This window comes from Eschrichtius robustus, chromosome 10 (assembly GCF_028021215.1).
Source record: "Eschrichtius robustus isolate mEscRob2 chromosome 10, mEscRob2.pri, whole genome shotgun sequence".
Taxonomy (NCBI): Eukaryota; Metazoa; Chordata; class Mammalia; order Artiodactyla; family Eschrichtiidae; genus Eschrichtius; species Eschrichtius robustus.
This window is the reverse complement of record NC_090833.1, coordinates 98,010,273-98,026,262: the sequence shown is the minus strand read 5'-3', so window position 1 is coordinate 98,026,262 and position 15,990 is coordinate 98,010,273.

Sequence of the window (15,990 nt, the reverse complement as noted above, 5' to 3'; positions counted from 1 at the left end):
CCTACCCTCACAGCCCAGCATTAATTCACACGGGAGGCCCATCTCTTCTCCAGCACATTTGATGTAATTTGGTCCTTTTGCACATTGACAAGAACTTACAGCCTTTCACATGCCTGAATGATTCCAGTGGACCCAAATCTTTGCTTTCTTTTTAATGTTCAAGTCATCACTACTAGGACCTTCTGGTCAGGATGACTGCTGGATTTTTTTTTTCCCTTTTTAACACGACTCCAAGTCCAGCTGTGGTGGCATCTTTGCTTTCCGACAACAATAACGTGTTCCAGACTCATCTCTAGTTCACGCCAAACAGACTCAGTCAGCTACCTTCCAAGTCCTACTTACTCACAGTTGGTAAGAGAATTGAGCTCTAGGGGTTCACGTTTCATTTCATGAGCACTCCAACGTAGAATGGATGACATAACAACTACCAGTTGAGTGACAGAGCAGAAAGGCTACTTATTTTCAAAAGGTCAAAAATTTAAGATGATATTCTCAATTTTCTATTTTTTTTACCTTGCTTTCATATGAAAGTTTATCAATCCTATTTGCTCCTTTCCTTGCCAGCTTTGATGTACCATCGTGCATTATACCAAAGGATGTATTTAAATTACAATGATGTCCTCACATTTAGAAGTCTTTGTTTTCTTTTTCCCTTTGTGTTCTTTGGTTCAAAATCCTGGAACCAAAGTATACATATTCAAACATCTTCCTTACTACCATCCCTCATGAAGAGAGAAAGAAATCAACTGCCCTTCAAGAGAACACGAAAGGAAAGAATTCAGTACAACAGCAGAGATGAGTAGTTTCAACAGAGGTGGTAAGGTCACAAGGCACAAAATGTTTACTGTTTACCGAAAATGTTTGTTGACTTTTGGTCAAATTCATCTTTATGCATATAGATATCCAGTTGTATTGGCATCACTGAAAAACTATCTTTCCTCCATTGGTTTGCCTTTGCACTTTGGTGTAAATGGATTGGCCTAAATGTAAGGTTTAGGGCTGGATTTTCACTCTCTTCCATTGATCTACATATCTGTATGTATACCAGTACCACAAAATTTTAATTGCTGCAGATTTATAAGACATTTTGAAACTGGGAAGTGAATCCTCCAAGGCTGTTCCTCTTTTTCAAAATTATTTTGGCTATATGGGTCCTTTACATTTCTATATAATTTTTAGGGTCAACCTTTTCTGCAAAAAAGCCTTTTGGTACTTTGATGGATAATGGCATTGAATCTATAGGTCAACTTATAGAAAATAGGTACCTTAACACTACTGTCTTCTATCTATGAACATAGAATAGCTCTCCATTTATTTAGTTCTTTAATTTTTCTCAGCAATATTTTGTGGTTTTTAGTGTATAAATCTTGCACTTCGTTTGTGAAATTTATCCCTAAGTTTTTTATTCTTTTTGATGCTATTAAGCGTGGAATTACTTTCTTAGTGTATAGAAATGCAATTGGGTTTTGAGTATTCATCTGGTAACCTGTGATGTTGCTGAACTTGTTTATTATTTCTCGTTGGCTCTTTTCATGGGATACTTAGAGATTTCTATATACAAGATTATATCATCTGTGACTGAAGACAGATTTATTTCTTTGTTCCAATCTGGATACTTTTAATTTCCATCTTCTGTTTTTATTTTGTTTTTTCCTTATTACTCTGGCTGGAACTTCCAGTACTATGTTGAATTGTAGTGGTAAAAGTGGACATCCTTGTCTTGTTCCTGATTCAAGTATAAAGCATTTGTGGGATAAATCTCGTTTGGTCATGTTGAATAAGCATTTTTATACATTGCTGGATTAAGTTTGTTAATATTTTGTTGAGAATTTTTTGGTCTATATTTATTAGGAGTAGTGGTTTTTGTGTTTCTTTTCTTGTGATGTCTTTGTCTAGTTTTCTTATTGGGATAACACTGGTGTCATACAATCAGTTCTTCTTCAATTCACCTGTGAAGTCATCTGGTTTAGGAATTTTTTTGTGTGGGAAGATTTTTTCTCTTTTTTTTGTTGTGGTAAAATATAGATTTATTTCTGGGGTCTCTATTTCATTCTATTGATCTACATGTATTCTTTTTTCCCTTCATTTGTATTACATTGACTGATTTTTGTATATTGAACTCTCCTTGTATCCCAGGAATAAATCCCACTTGGTCATGGTATGTAATCTTTTAATACGCTGTTGCTTTTGGTTTGCTAGTGTTTGTTGAGGATTTTTGCATCAATATTCATAAAGAGTATTGATCTGTAGTTTTTCTTTTCTTGTAGTGTCTTTGGTTTTGTTATCAGTGTAATGCTGTATTTTTCAGCTCTGAAATTTCTGTTTGGTTCTTTTAAAAAATAATTTCTATCTCTTTGTTGATATTCTCATTTTTTTCATATATCATTTTCCTGAATTCCTTTAGTTTTTTAACCATATTTAAGAAGTTGTTTTAGTCTTTGTCTAGTAAAATATTTGCTTTTCTAACTTCTAGAAGTCATCTGTATTTCTTTGTTTGTTTTCCCTTCCTCCATCTTCAAATGGAGGCATCCATTTAAATGACTGGCATCACGTCAATCTCCGCTTCTATTGCCCATCTCCTTCTACTCTGACTTTCTTTCCTTCCTCTTTATAAGGTCACTTGTGATTACATTTAAGGCCCACCCAACTAATACAGGATAATTTCCCCATCTGAAGATCCTTAACTTAATTACATCTACAAAGTCTCTTTTACCATATAAAGTAATGTTCACAGGTTCTGGTGATTAAGACATGGATGTCGTTGGTGGGAATGTAAATTGATACAGCCACTATGGAGAACAGTATGGAGGTTCCTTAAAAAACTAAAAATAGAACTACCATACGACCCAGCAATCCCACTACTGGGCATATACCCTGAGAAAACCATAATTCAAAAAGAGTCATGTACCAAAATGTTCATTGCAGCTCTATTTACAATAGCCAGGACATGGAAGCAACCTAAGTGTCCATCATCGGATGAATGGATAAAGAAGATGTGGCACATATATACAATGGAATATTACTCAGCCATAAAGAGAAATGAAATGGACTTATTTGTAGTGAGGTGGATGGAGTTAGAGTCTGTCATACAGAGTGAAGTAAGTTAGAAAGAGAAAAACAAATACAGTATGCTAACACATATATATGGACTCTAAGGGAAAAAAAGAGAAAAGGTCATGAAGAACCTAGTGGCAAGATGGGAATAAAGACACAGACCTACTAGAGAATGGACTTGAGGATATGGGGAGGGGGAAGGGTAAGATGTGACAAAGAGAGAGAGTGGCATGGACATATATACACTAACAAACATAAAATAGATAGCTAGTGGGAAGCAACTGCATAGCACAGGGAGATCAGCTCTGTGCTTTGTGACCACCTAGAGGTGTGGGATAGGGAGGGCGGGAGGGAGGGAGATGCAAGAGGGAAGAGATATGGGAACATATGTGTACAGTTCAAAGATGTTTTAGCAAGTTTGCCAAGTTGTACAAATGGTTAATTTTATGTGCCAACTTGACTGGCCATAGGGTGCCCAGACATTGGGCCAAACTATTCTGGGTGTGTCTGTGAGGGTATTTCTAGATGAGATTAACTTTTGAATCAGTAGACTGAGTAAAGCAGATCACCCTCCCTAATGTGGGTGGGCCTCATCTAATCAATTGACGACTTGTATAGAACAAAAAGGCTGAATAAGAGAAAACTCCTGCCTTTCTGACCTCTTAAGCTGTGATATCAGTATCTTTTTGCCTTGGACTCAAACTGAAGCATCATTTCTTTTTGGTCTTGAGCCTGCCAGCTTTCAGTCTGGAACTGATGCCATTGGTTGTCCTTGTTCTATCTTCAGACTCATGCTGGAAGTACACAACTGGCTCTCCTTGGTCTCCAGCTTAGTGACTGGAGATCTTGGTACTTCTTAACCTCCATAATCATGTGAGCCAATTCCTTAATATAAATCTCTTTCTATATGTATATACATCTTATTTGTTCTGTTTCTCTGGAGAACACTAATACAACAATTATTACCATAAATCAATTTTAGAACATTTTCATTACCCCAAAAAAGATTCCTGATGCACTGTTAATCTCCATAAACACCCTTTCTTCCACTCTGGATAATCAATAATCTACTTTTTGTCTGTATAGATTTGCCTTGTCTGGGCATTTCATATAAATCATACAACATTTCACTCTAATCTTTATTATTTCCTTTCTTCTTCTTGCTTTGCTTTTTTTTTGTTCTTTTTTCTAGTTTCTTTTTTTTTTTTAATCAGTCATCAATTTTATACACATCACTTTATACATGTCAATCCCAGTCGCCCAATTCAGCACACCACCATCCCCACCCCACTGCAGTTTTCCCCCGTTGGTGTCCATACGTTTCTTCTCTACATCTGTGTCTCAACTTCTGCCCTGCAACCCGGTTCATCTGTACCATTTTTCTAGGTTCCACATACATGCATTAATATACGATATTTGTTTTTCTCTTTCTGACTTACTTCACTGTGTATGACAGTCTCTAATCCATCCATGTCTCAACAAATGACTCAATTTCGTTCCTTTTTATGGCTGAGTAATATTCCATTGTATATATGTACCACATCTTCTTTATCCATTCGTCTGTTGATGGGCATTTAGGTTGCTTCCATGACCTGGCTATTGTAAATAGTGCTGCAATGAACATTCGGGTGCATGTGTCTTTTTGAATTATGGTTTTCTCTGGGTATATGCCCAGTAGTGGGATTGCTGGGTCATATGGTAATTCTAGTTTTAGTTTTTTAAGGAACCTCCATATTGTTCTCCATAGTGGCTGTATCAATTTACATTCCCACCAGCAGTGCAAGAGGGTTCCCTTTTCTCCACACCCTCTCCAGCATTTGTTGTTTGTAGATTTTCTGATGATGCCCATTCTAACTGGTGTGAGGTGATACCTCATTGTAGTTTTGATTTGCATTTCTCTAATAATTAGTGATGTTGAGCATCTTTTCATGTGCTTCGTGGCCGTCTGTATGTCTTCTTTGGAGAAATGTCTATTTAGGTCTTCTGCCCATTTTTGGATTGGGGTGTTTGTTTCTTTAATATTGAGCTGCATGAGCTGTTTATATATTTTGGAGATTAATCCTTTGTCCGCTGATTCGTTTGCAAATATTTTCTCCCATTATGAGGGTTGTCTTTTCGTCTTGTTTATGGTTTCCTTTGCTGTGCAAAAGCTTTGAAGTTTCATTACGTCCCATTTGTTTATTTTTGTTTTTATTTCCATTACTCTAGGAGGCGGATCAAAAAAGATCTTGCTGTGATTTATGTCAAAGAGTGTTCTTCCTATGTTTTCCTCTAATAGTTTTATAGTGTCCAGTCTTATATTTAGGTCTCTAATCCATTTTGACTTTATTTTTGTGTATGGTGTTAGGGAGTATTCTAATTTCATTCTTTTACATGTAGCTGTCCAGTTTTCCCAGCACCACTTATTGAAGAGACTGTCTTTTCTCCATTGTATATCTTTGCCTCCTTTGTCATAGATTAGTTGACCATAGGTGCATGGGTTTATCTCTGGGCTTTCTATCGTGTTCCATTGATCTATGTTTCTGTTTTTGTGCCAGTACAATATTGTCTTGATTACTGTAGCTTTGTAGTATAGTCTGAAGTCAGGGAGTCTGATTCCTCCAGCTCCGTTTTTTTCCCTCAAGACTGCTTTGGCTATTTGGGGTCTTTTGTGTCTCCATACAAATTTTAAGATGATTTGTTCTAGCTCCGTAAAAAATGCCATTGGTAATTTGATAGGGATTGCATTGAATCTGTAGATTGCTTTGGGTAGTATAGTCATTTTCACACTGTTGATTCTTCCAATCCAAGAACATGGTATATCTCTCCATCTGTTGGTATCATCCTTAATTTCTTTCATCAGTGTCTTATAGTTTTCTGCATACAGGTCTTTTGTCTCCCTAGATAGGTTTATTCCTAAGTATTTTATTCTTTTTGTTGCAATGGTAAATGGGAGTGTTTCCATAATTTCTCTTTCAGATTTTTCATCATTAGTGTATAGGAATGCAAGAGATTTCTGTGCATTAATTTTGTATCCTGCAACTTTACCATATTCATTAATTAGATCTAGCAGTTTTCTGGTGGCAGTTTTAGGATTCTCTATGTATAGTATCATGTCATCTGCAAACAGTGACAGTTTTACTTCTTCTTTTCCAATTTGTATTCCTTTTATTTCTTTTTCTTCTCTGATTGCTGTGGCTAGGACTTCCAGAACTATGTTGAATAATAGTGGTGAGAGTGGACATCCTTGTCTCGTTCCTGATCTTAGAGGAAATGCTTTCAGTTTTTCACCATTGAGAATGATGTTTGCTGTGGGTTTGTCATATATGGCCTTTATTATGTTGAGGTAGGTTCCCTCTATGCCCACTTTCTGGAGAGTTTTTACCATAAATGGGTGTTGAATTTTGTCAAAATCTCTTTCTGCATCTATTGAGATGATCATATGGTTTTTATTCTTCAATTTGTCAATATGGTGTATCACATTGATTGTTTTGCGTATATTGAAGAATCCTTGCATTCCTGGGATAAATCCCACTTGATCGTGGTGTATGATCCTTTTAATGTGTTGTTGGATTCTGTTTGCTAGTATTTTGTTGAGGATTTTTGCATCTATATTCATCAGTGATATTGGTCTGTAATTTTCTTTTTTGGTAGTGTCTTTGTCTGGTTTTGGTATTAGGGTGATGGTGGCCTCATAGAATGAGTTTGGGAGTGTTCCTTCCTCTGCAATTTTTTGGAAGAGTTTGAGAAGGATAGGTGTTAGCTCTTCTCTAAATGTTTGATAGAATTCACCTGTGAAACCATCTGGTCCTGGACTTTTGCTTGTTGGAAGATTTTTAATCACAGTTTCAATTTCATTACTTGTGATTGGTCTGTTCATATTTTCTGTTTCTTCCTGGTTCAGTCTTGGAAGGTTATACCTGTCTAAGAATTTGCCCATTTCTTCCAGGTTGTCCATTTTATTGGCATAGAGTTGCTTGTAGTAGTCTCTTAGGATGCTTTGTATTTCTGCAGTGTCTGTTGTAACTTCTCCTTTTTCATTTCTGATTTTATGGATTTGAGTCCTCTCCCTCTTTTTCTTGATGAGTCTGGCTAATGGCTTATCAATTTTGTTTATCATCTCAAAGAACCAGCTTTTAGTTTTATTGATCTTTGCTATTGTTTTCTTTGTTTCTATTTCATTTATTTCTGCTCTGATCTTTATGATTTCTTTCCTTCTGCTAACTTTGGGTTTTGTTTGTTCTTCTTTCTCTAGTTTCTTTAGGTGTAAGGTGAGATTGTTTACTTGAGATTTTTCTTGTTTCTTTAGGTAGGCTTGTATAGCTATAAACTTCCCTCTTAGAACTGCTTTTGCTGCATCCCATAGGTTTTGGGTTGTCGTGTTTTCATTGTCATTTGTCTCTAGGTATTTTTTGATTTCCTCTTTGATTTCTTCAGTGATCTCTTGGTTATTTAGTAACGTATTGTTTAGCCTCCATGTGTTTGTGTTTTTTACGTTTTTTTCCCTGTAATTCATTTCTAATCTCATAGCGTTGTGGTCAGAAAAGATGCTTGATATGATTTCACTTTTCTTAAATTTATTGAGGCTTGATTTGTGACCCAAGATGTGATCTATCCTGGAGAATGTTCCGTGCGCACTTGAGAAGAAAGTGTAATCTGCTGTTTTTGGATGGAATGTCTTATAAATATCAATTAAATCTATCTGATCTATTGTGTCATTTAAAGCTTCTGTTTCCTTATTTATTTTCATTTTGAATGATCTGTCCATTGGTGTAAGTGAGGTGTTAAAGTCCCCCACTATTATTGTGTTACTGTCAATTTCCTCTTTTATAGCTGTTAGCAGTTGCCTTATGTATTGAGGTGCTCCTATGTTGGGTGCGTATATATTTATAATTGTTATATCTTCTTCTTGGATTGATCCCAGGATCATTATGTAGTGTCCTTCCTTTTCTCTTGTAACATTCTTTATTTTAAAGTCTATTTTATCTGATATGAGTATAGCTACTCCAGCTTTCTTTTGATTTCCATTTGCATGGAATATCTTTTTCCATCCCCTCACTTTCAGTCTGTATGTGTCCCTAGGTCTAAAGTGGGTCTCTTGTAGACAGCCTATATATGGGTCTTGTTTTTGTATCCATTCAGTGAGCCTGTGTCTTTTGGTTGGAGCATTTAATCCATTCACGTTTAAGGTAATTATCGATATGTATGTTCCTATGACCATTTTCTTAATTGTTTTGGGTTTGTTTTTGTAGGTCCTTTTCTTCTCTTGTGTTTCCCACTTAGAGAAGTTCCTTTAGCATTTGTTGTAGAGCTGCTTTGGTGGTGCTGAATTCTCTTAGCTTTTTCTTGTCTGTAAGGCTTTTGATTTCTCCATCAAATCTAAATGAGATCCTTGCCGGGTAGAGTAATCTTGGTTGTAGGTTCTTCCCTTTCATCACTTTAAGTATATCATGCCACTCCCTTCTGGCTTGTAGAGTTTCTGCTGAGAAATCAGCTGTTAACCTTATGGGAGTTCCCTTGTATGTTATTTGTCATTTTCCCCTTGCTGCTTTCAATAATTTTTCTTTGTCTTTAATTTTTGCCAATTTGATTACTATGTGTCTCGGCGTGTTTCTCCTTGGGTTTATCCTGTATGGGACTCTCTGTGCTTCCTGGACTTGGGTGGCTATTTCCTTTCCCATGTTAGGGCAGTTTTTGACTATAATCTCTTCAAATATTTTCTCTGGTCCTTTCTCTCTCTCTTCTCCTTCTGGGACCCCTATAATGCGAATGTTGTTGCATTTAATGTTGTCCCAGAGGTCTCTTAGGCTGTCTTCATTTCTTTTCATTCTTTTTTCTTTACTCTGTTCCGCAGCAGTGAATTCCACCATTCTGTCTTCCAGGTCACTTATCCGTTCTTTTGCCTCAGTTATTCTGCTATTGATTCCTTCTAGTGTATTTTTCATTTCAGTTATTGTATTGGTCATCTCTGTTTGTTTGTTCTTTAATTCTTCTAGGTCTTTGTTAATCATTTCTTGCATCTTCTCAATCTTTGCCTCCATTCTTATTCCGAGGTCCTGGATCATCTTCACTATCATTATTCTGAATTCTTTTTCTGGAAGGTTGCCTATCTCCACTTCATTTAGTTGTTTTTCTGGGGTTTTTTCTTGTTCCTTCATCTGGTACATAGCCCTCTGCCTTTTCATATTGTCTATCTTTCTGTAAATGTGGTTTTTGTTCCACAGGCTGCAGGATTGTAGTTTTTCTTGCTTCTGCTGTCTGCCCTCTGGTGGTTGAGGCTATCTAAGAGGCTTGATGGGAGGCTCTGGTGGCAGGTAGAGCTGACTGTTGCTGTGGCGGTCAGAGCTCCGTAAAACTTTAATCCACTTGACTGTTGATGAGTGGGGCTGGGTTCCCTCCCTGTTGGTTGTTTTGCCTGAGGCAACCCAACACTGGAGCCTACCTGGGCTCTTTGGTGGGGCTAATGGCAGACTCTGAGAGGGCTCACGCCAAGGAGTATTTCCCAGAACCTCCGCTGCCAGTGCCCTTGTCCCCATGGTGAAACAGAGCCAGCCCCTGCCTCTGCAGGAGACCCTCCAACACTAGCAGGTAGGTCTGGTTCAGTCTCCCCCAGGGTCACTGCTCCTTCCCCCGGGTCCTGATGCACACACTATTCCATGTGTGCCCTCCAAGAGTGGGGTCTCTGTTTCCCCCAGTCCTGTCGAAGTCCTGCAATCAATTCCCACTAGGCTTCAAAGTCTGATTGTCTATGAATACCTCCTCCCATTGCCAGACCCCCAGGTTGGGAAGCCTGACGTGGGGCTCAGAACCTTCACTCCAGTGGGTGGACTTCTGTGGTATAAATGTTTGCCAGTCTGTGAGTCACCTACCCAGCAGTTATGGGATTTGATTTTACTCTGATTGCACCCCTCCTACCATGTCACTGTGGCTTCTCCTCTGTCCTTGGATGTGGGTTATCCTCCTTGGTGAAGTCCAGTGTCTTCCTGTCAATGATTGTCCAGCAGCCAGTTGTGATTCTGGTGTTCTCGCAAGAGGGAGTGAGAGCACGTCCTTCTACTCCGCCATCTTGGTTAATCTCCTTTTTCTAGTTTCTTAATGTGGAGGCTTAGGATATTGATTTAAGATTTGTTTTTCTTTTCTAATATAAGCTCTTAAAGCAATAAATTGTACTCCATTATCTTTGTTTCATTTGCGTACCATGGATTTTGTTATTTGTGTTTTCATTTTCATTTGGTTCAAAATATATTCTAATATCTTTTGTGATTTCTATTTTGACCCATGGGCTTTTAGAAATGTGTTATTTAATTTCGGAATATTAAGGGATCTCTCAAATCTTTTTCTGTTTTTGATTTCTAATTCAATGTATTATTGTTGGAGACCATACTTTGCATGATTTCAATCTTTTTAAATTCATTGACATGTGCTTTATTGCCTAGAATAGGGTCTGTCTTGGAGAATGTTCCATGTGCACTTGAAAAAATGTGAATTCTACTGTTATTGGGTAGAGTGTTTTATGTATGACTGTTACGTCATTTGGTTGCTATTGCTATTCATGTCTTCTATAGCCTTACTGATTTTCTATATAATTTTTAATCTATTATTGAAAGAGGAGTATCAAAATCTTTGACCACAATTGTTGACTTATTTATTTTTCTTTTAAAATTTGCCAGGTTTTAGGACTCTGTTATTAAAGGTGTCAAGGTTTATAATTTTGTTTTTCTGATACTTTGACCCTTTTATCATTATGAAATATTCTTATTTGTCTCTAATATTTTTTTTATCAAGGTCTATTTTATCTAATAGTAGTATAGTACTCTGACTCTGTTATGGTTACTGTTTGCATGATATGTCTTTTTCCATCTTTGTATTCTGAAACTATTTGTGTTTTGAATTTATGGTATGTCTCTTGTAGACAGCATATGGTTGGATGTTGTTTTTTTGTTTGTTTTTCAAATGCAGCCTGACAATCTCTATGTTTTGATTGGACAGTTCAAACCATTCATATTTAAAGTGCTTATTAGTATAACTGGAGTTATGTGTACCATTTTTCTATTTGTGTTCTTTATGCCTCAGCTCTCTTTTTACTTCCTGTTTTACTGCCTTCTTTTGTGTTAAATTGATTTTTTTGTGTGTGTGCCATTTTATTTCCTTTGTCTCTTGTCATATTATTTGAACATTTTCTTAATTTATTGCAATCTACTTTAGATTAATGTCACATTAATTTCATAAAATGAACAAACTTTGTTCCAACATAGTTTCTTAGTGCTTTTATTGTCATATATGTGACATCTTTATATAAGCTCAACAATATAGTTTTATAATTATAGTGTTATGCAATCTTATGTCTTTGAAATCACACAAAAGAAAATAGAAAAACATATTTATAGTCTATTATATTTACCAACATATTTACCTTTTCCAGTGTTCTTTATTTCTTTGTGAGGATTTGAGTTATTCTCTGATGTCATTTGTTTTCAGCCTGAAGGATTCTTTAGTGTTTCTTGTAAGATAGGTTTGCTAACAATGAATTCTCTTAGTCTTTGCTCATCTGGAAAGGACTTTATTTTGCTTTAATTTATGAAGGATAATTTTTCTGGATATCGAATTCTTGGTTTTTTTTTTTTCCTTTCAGCACTTTTTAAAAAAAATTTATTTATTTTATTTATTTTATTTTTGGCTACATTGGGTCTTCGTTGTTGCCCACGGGCTTTCTCTAGTTGCAGCGAACAGGGGCTACTCTTCATTGAGGTGTGTGGACTTCTCATTGTGGTGGCTTCTCTTGTTGCAGAGCACAGGATCTAGGCACATGGGCTTCAGTAGTTGTGGCGTATGGGCTTAGTTGCTCTGTGGCATGTGGGATCTTCCTGGACAAGAGCTCAAACCTGTGTCCCCTGCATTGGCAGGTGGATTCTTAACCACTGTGCCACCAGGGAAGCCCAATCCTTTAAGCACTTTAAATATGCCATTGCAGCCCCTTGTGACCTTCATTATTTCTGTGAGCTTTTAATCATATTAATTTTCCCTTTATGTGATAAATCATTTTTCTCTTACTTTTAAGGTATTTTCTTTGTCTTTGTCAAGAGTTTGACCACAGGGTGTTTAGGTATGGGTCTCTTTGTATTTATCTTATCTGGAATTTTTTGAGCTTATTGAATTTTTAAATTAATGCCTCTTAAAATCAATTAAAAAAATTTTGGGGGGGGGGTCATTCTTTCTTCAAATATTTTTTCTGCCTCTCTCTCTCTTTTCTCTTCTGAGACATCCTTCACACATATGTTGGTGCATTTGATGGTGTCCCATGTGTCTCTGAAGCTCTCTACATTTTTTCTGTTCATGGATCTCTGTTAATTCTTCCTTTTATTCTTTTTTCTTATTTTCTTGAACATTTTTATAATAGTAGCTTCAAAATCTTTGTTTCTTAACACCAACATTTGAGCCTCCTCTGAGACAGTTTCTATCAATTGCTTTTTTCCTGAGTATAAGACACACTTTCTTGTTTCTTAGACTGTCTCATAATATTTTGTTGACACTTAAACATCTTAGATAATTTAGTATAACAATTATGATTCTCTCCCCACCTCACACCAAGGGTTGTTGTTGTTGCTCTTTTTTTTTTTTTTTTTTGCTTGTTTTTCTATTTTAGCAATTTGCTTAACTAATTCAGTGGTGTCTATGTCCTCTGTGGTATGTGGTTGCTGATGTCTCTAACTAGTCTTTCTTTCTTTCTTTCTTTCTTTCTTTCTTTCTTTCTTTCTTTCTTTCTTTCTTTCTTTCTTTCTTTCTTTCTTTCTTCTTTTTCTTTCTTTCTTTCTCTCCTCCCCCCTTTCTTTCTTCCTATTCTTGTTTTCATTTATATCCTTGATTTCTTATGGGTGGCTATGTTTCAGTATACTTTAGTGGTCAGCCAGTGATTGCTCAGTGATTATGCTCAAACACATTGAATGAGTAGGGATTCCTCTCCTTGCCAATAGATCTGTCTGTGGTGGGGAACTCGTTCAAAGTTTGGTTCATTTAAAAACTTGTCCTGGCTTTTACTTTCCACCCAGCCCTTTTATGTCTAGTGTGTGTGTGTGTGTGTGTGTGTGTGTGTGTGTGTGTGTGTGTGTGTGTGTAGCTTCACATTCACCCAAATATGTGAGGATTGCTAAGGTCCTCTCTGTTCTCTTTTGAGTGTGCACGTGGACTTGTGCATATGCACAGCCTTCCAAGCACAGACAGAAATATGTGGAGCTTATCAAGGTCACTAATTCTGTCTCATTCCCTGGACTTCCCAGTTAAATTCTGGCTAGTCTGCTGGTCAGCTTGCCCCAACCAGAATCATAACCTCAGGTTAACCAGAGTGCTATTCATCCCCATTTCTTGGCTTCTGGGCTTGCTACTGTGTCCAGCAATGTCCAGAGACATGAGTTTTCCCCAATCTCTATTCCAAATCTAGTCATCACCCTCTGGTAGGAAAGCTTACAGTTTTCATGCCCTGATAGAAATCTCACAGACAGAGGTGGGGGTTTGGAGCAGGACCAAAAGTGCCACAAACTCTGACTGTTCTTACTTGAGGTTCTGTGGTTTTATTGAATAAACCCTTCTCAATTTGTTGTTTGCCTTTGGTTTAATTCTCTAGTCTTAAAATGATGATTTTTGACCATTTTTTCCAGTTTTATTGTTTCTATTTTGGGAAAGAACTTGCCAAGCTCCTCTTATTCCACCATTGTGGAAGTCCTGCCCCCAGCAATCTGTGTGTTATCAAGCCCTTCATGTTTTTCCTTTTTTTTTTTTAAATTAATTTATTTATTTTTAGCTGTGTTGGGTCTTCGTTTCTGTGCGAGGGCTTTCTCTAGTTGCGGCAAGCAGGGTCCACCCTTCATTGTGGTGCGCGGGCCTCTCACTATTGCGGCCTCTCTTGTTGCAGAGCACAGGCTCCAGATGCGCAGGCTCAGTAGTTGTGGCTCATGGGCCCAGTTGCTCTGCGGCATGTGGGATCTTCCCAGACCAGGGCTCGAACCCGAGTCCCCTGCATTGGCAGGCAGATTCTCAACCACTGCGCCACCAGGGAAGCCTCCCTTCATGTTTTTCTGATGTGCATTAAAGTATGAAGACTAATGTCAGAGATGAATTAACTCTGCTTCTACCTAAAACCAAATTTTCAACTGTGCAATAGATTATCCCCTCTCACATACTCAAGAACAGCAGTGTCAGCGCTGTTTCTCAAGCCTGAGTCCATCTGAGGGCCATTTCACTGCCTTTTCCATCTGCCGTACTCTTCTCCTAGTTATTAACATGACTCACTTCTTCACCTTCTTTAAAGTCTGTTCAAACCTCATCTTCTCAATATGTCATTCTCTTACTACCTAATATAAAATTTTAAGTTGTCTTATTTATTATACTTATAATTTTTGTTTGTTTTTCATTACTAGAATGTATGCTCCAAAAGGCAGGAGTCCTTGTCAATTTGTTTGTTGATGTATCCCAGGTGCCTAAAACAGTCTCTGGAGTATAATGAATTCTTGTTGAATGAATGAGTATAGTACCTAAAAATGTACCATGAGAGGAAACATTGTGTTACTTCATTTTATGTCATTTAGCACATAGAGTTTAATTATTTCCTTAAGAATGGGATATTGTTTTGTCAAAATTCTAGGAGGCCATACAGGCATTGGGCTTCTTGGCTGAACCTTGGCAAAGTCAGGGAGAAGGAAGTGAAGGGACTGCAAATTATTTTCAGGTATACCTTACCTCTGCAATGCTCAGGAATCTCACTGCTTTGATTTATTTTACTCTTGGAGGCTGATAATAACAGAGTTTCTTTTTCTGTTTTCAGTTAGCATCTGATTGTAGGAAGGAAGTGCCTCTCACCCTGAAGGCTCTGTATCATCTCATCCTTACAACTTCTCTGCCTCCAAGAAAAGCACCAGCCATCCTGGATAGAAAGGTCAAGACACCGTGAGGCAGGAGTTGCTAGGCTCTACTTCACTGGCTCCCAGCATATGGATATTATGCCATTATTTACCGCTATGATATCTGAACTTTTGAAAGTAGTGACTGTCTTGTGCCCCCATGATTGGCACACATTCCCATAACAGTCAGTATTCACTCTCTTTTCCTCCTCTGCAAAGGTTTATGGAAAACCTGGATATTAAATCCTCCATCATTTCATAAGCCACTGATTTAAATATTTCTTCTTGAAGAGCAAATGGATTATTTAGTGTTTTCAATCATTCAGTTTACATTCATTCAACTCTGAAACCACCAAGAATCAACAGGTAACCGATAAAAAAACAAAGGAACAAAAGATAAACCAAAGAAAAAAAATTTTAACTTCTTGTTTTGAAATAAGTATAGACTCACAAGAAGTTGTAAAAAGAGTTCAGCTAAGTCTTGTACATGTCTACTAGCTTCTTCCCATGGTAACAACATACATAAAGAGACTACATTATAAAACCCAAGAAATTGACATTGACACAATATAATTGCATGCCAGTTTTTACAGGCACTTATCTAAAACAAAATTTTAAGTGATAAAATAGTCAAATTCTAGAAAATATTTGCTTTAAATTTTATGGTTTTTTTAATGATATCCATGATTTAATTAAGTGATGACAGAGGATGAAATAAAACTGTACCATATTTATATAGAAAGGAGGCATATTTGTTTCTTGTTGCTACAGTAACAAATTACCACAAGCATGGCTTAAAACAACAGAAATTTATTGTCACATGATTCTGGAGGCCAGGAGTTCAACATCAGTTTCACTGGGCTGAAATCAAGGTGTTAGCAGGGCCATGCTCCGCACGAAGGTTCCAGAAGAGGCTCTGTTCCTTGCCAACTTCTGGTGCTGCCAGCTTTCCTTTGCCTGTGTTCACATCACTCCTTCTTCTGACTCTACCTTCACCTGGCCTTCTTTTCTTCTATGTATGTGCCATCTCTCTCTGCTTCTTCTCATAAGGATACATGTGATAGAA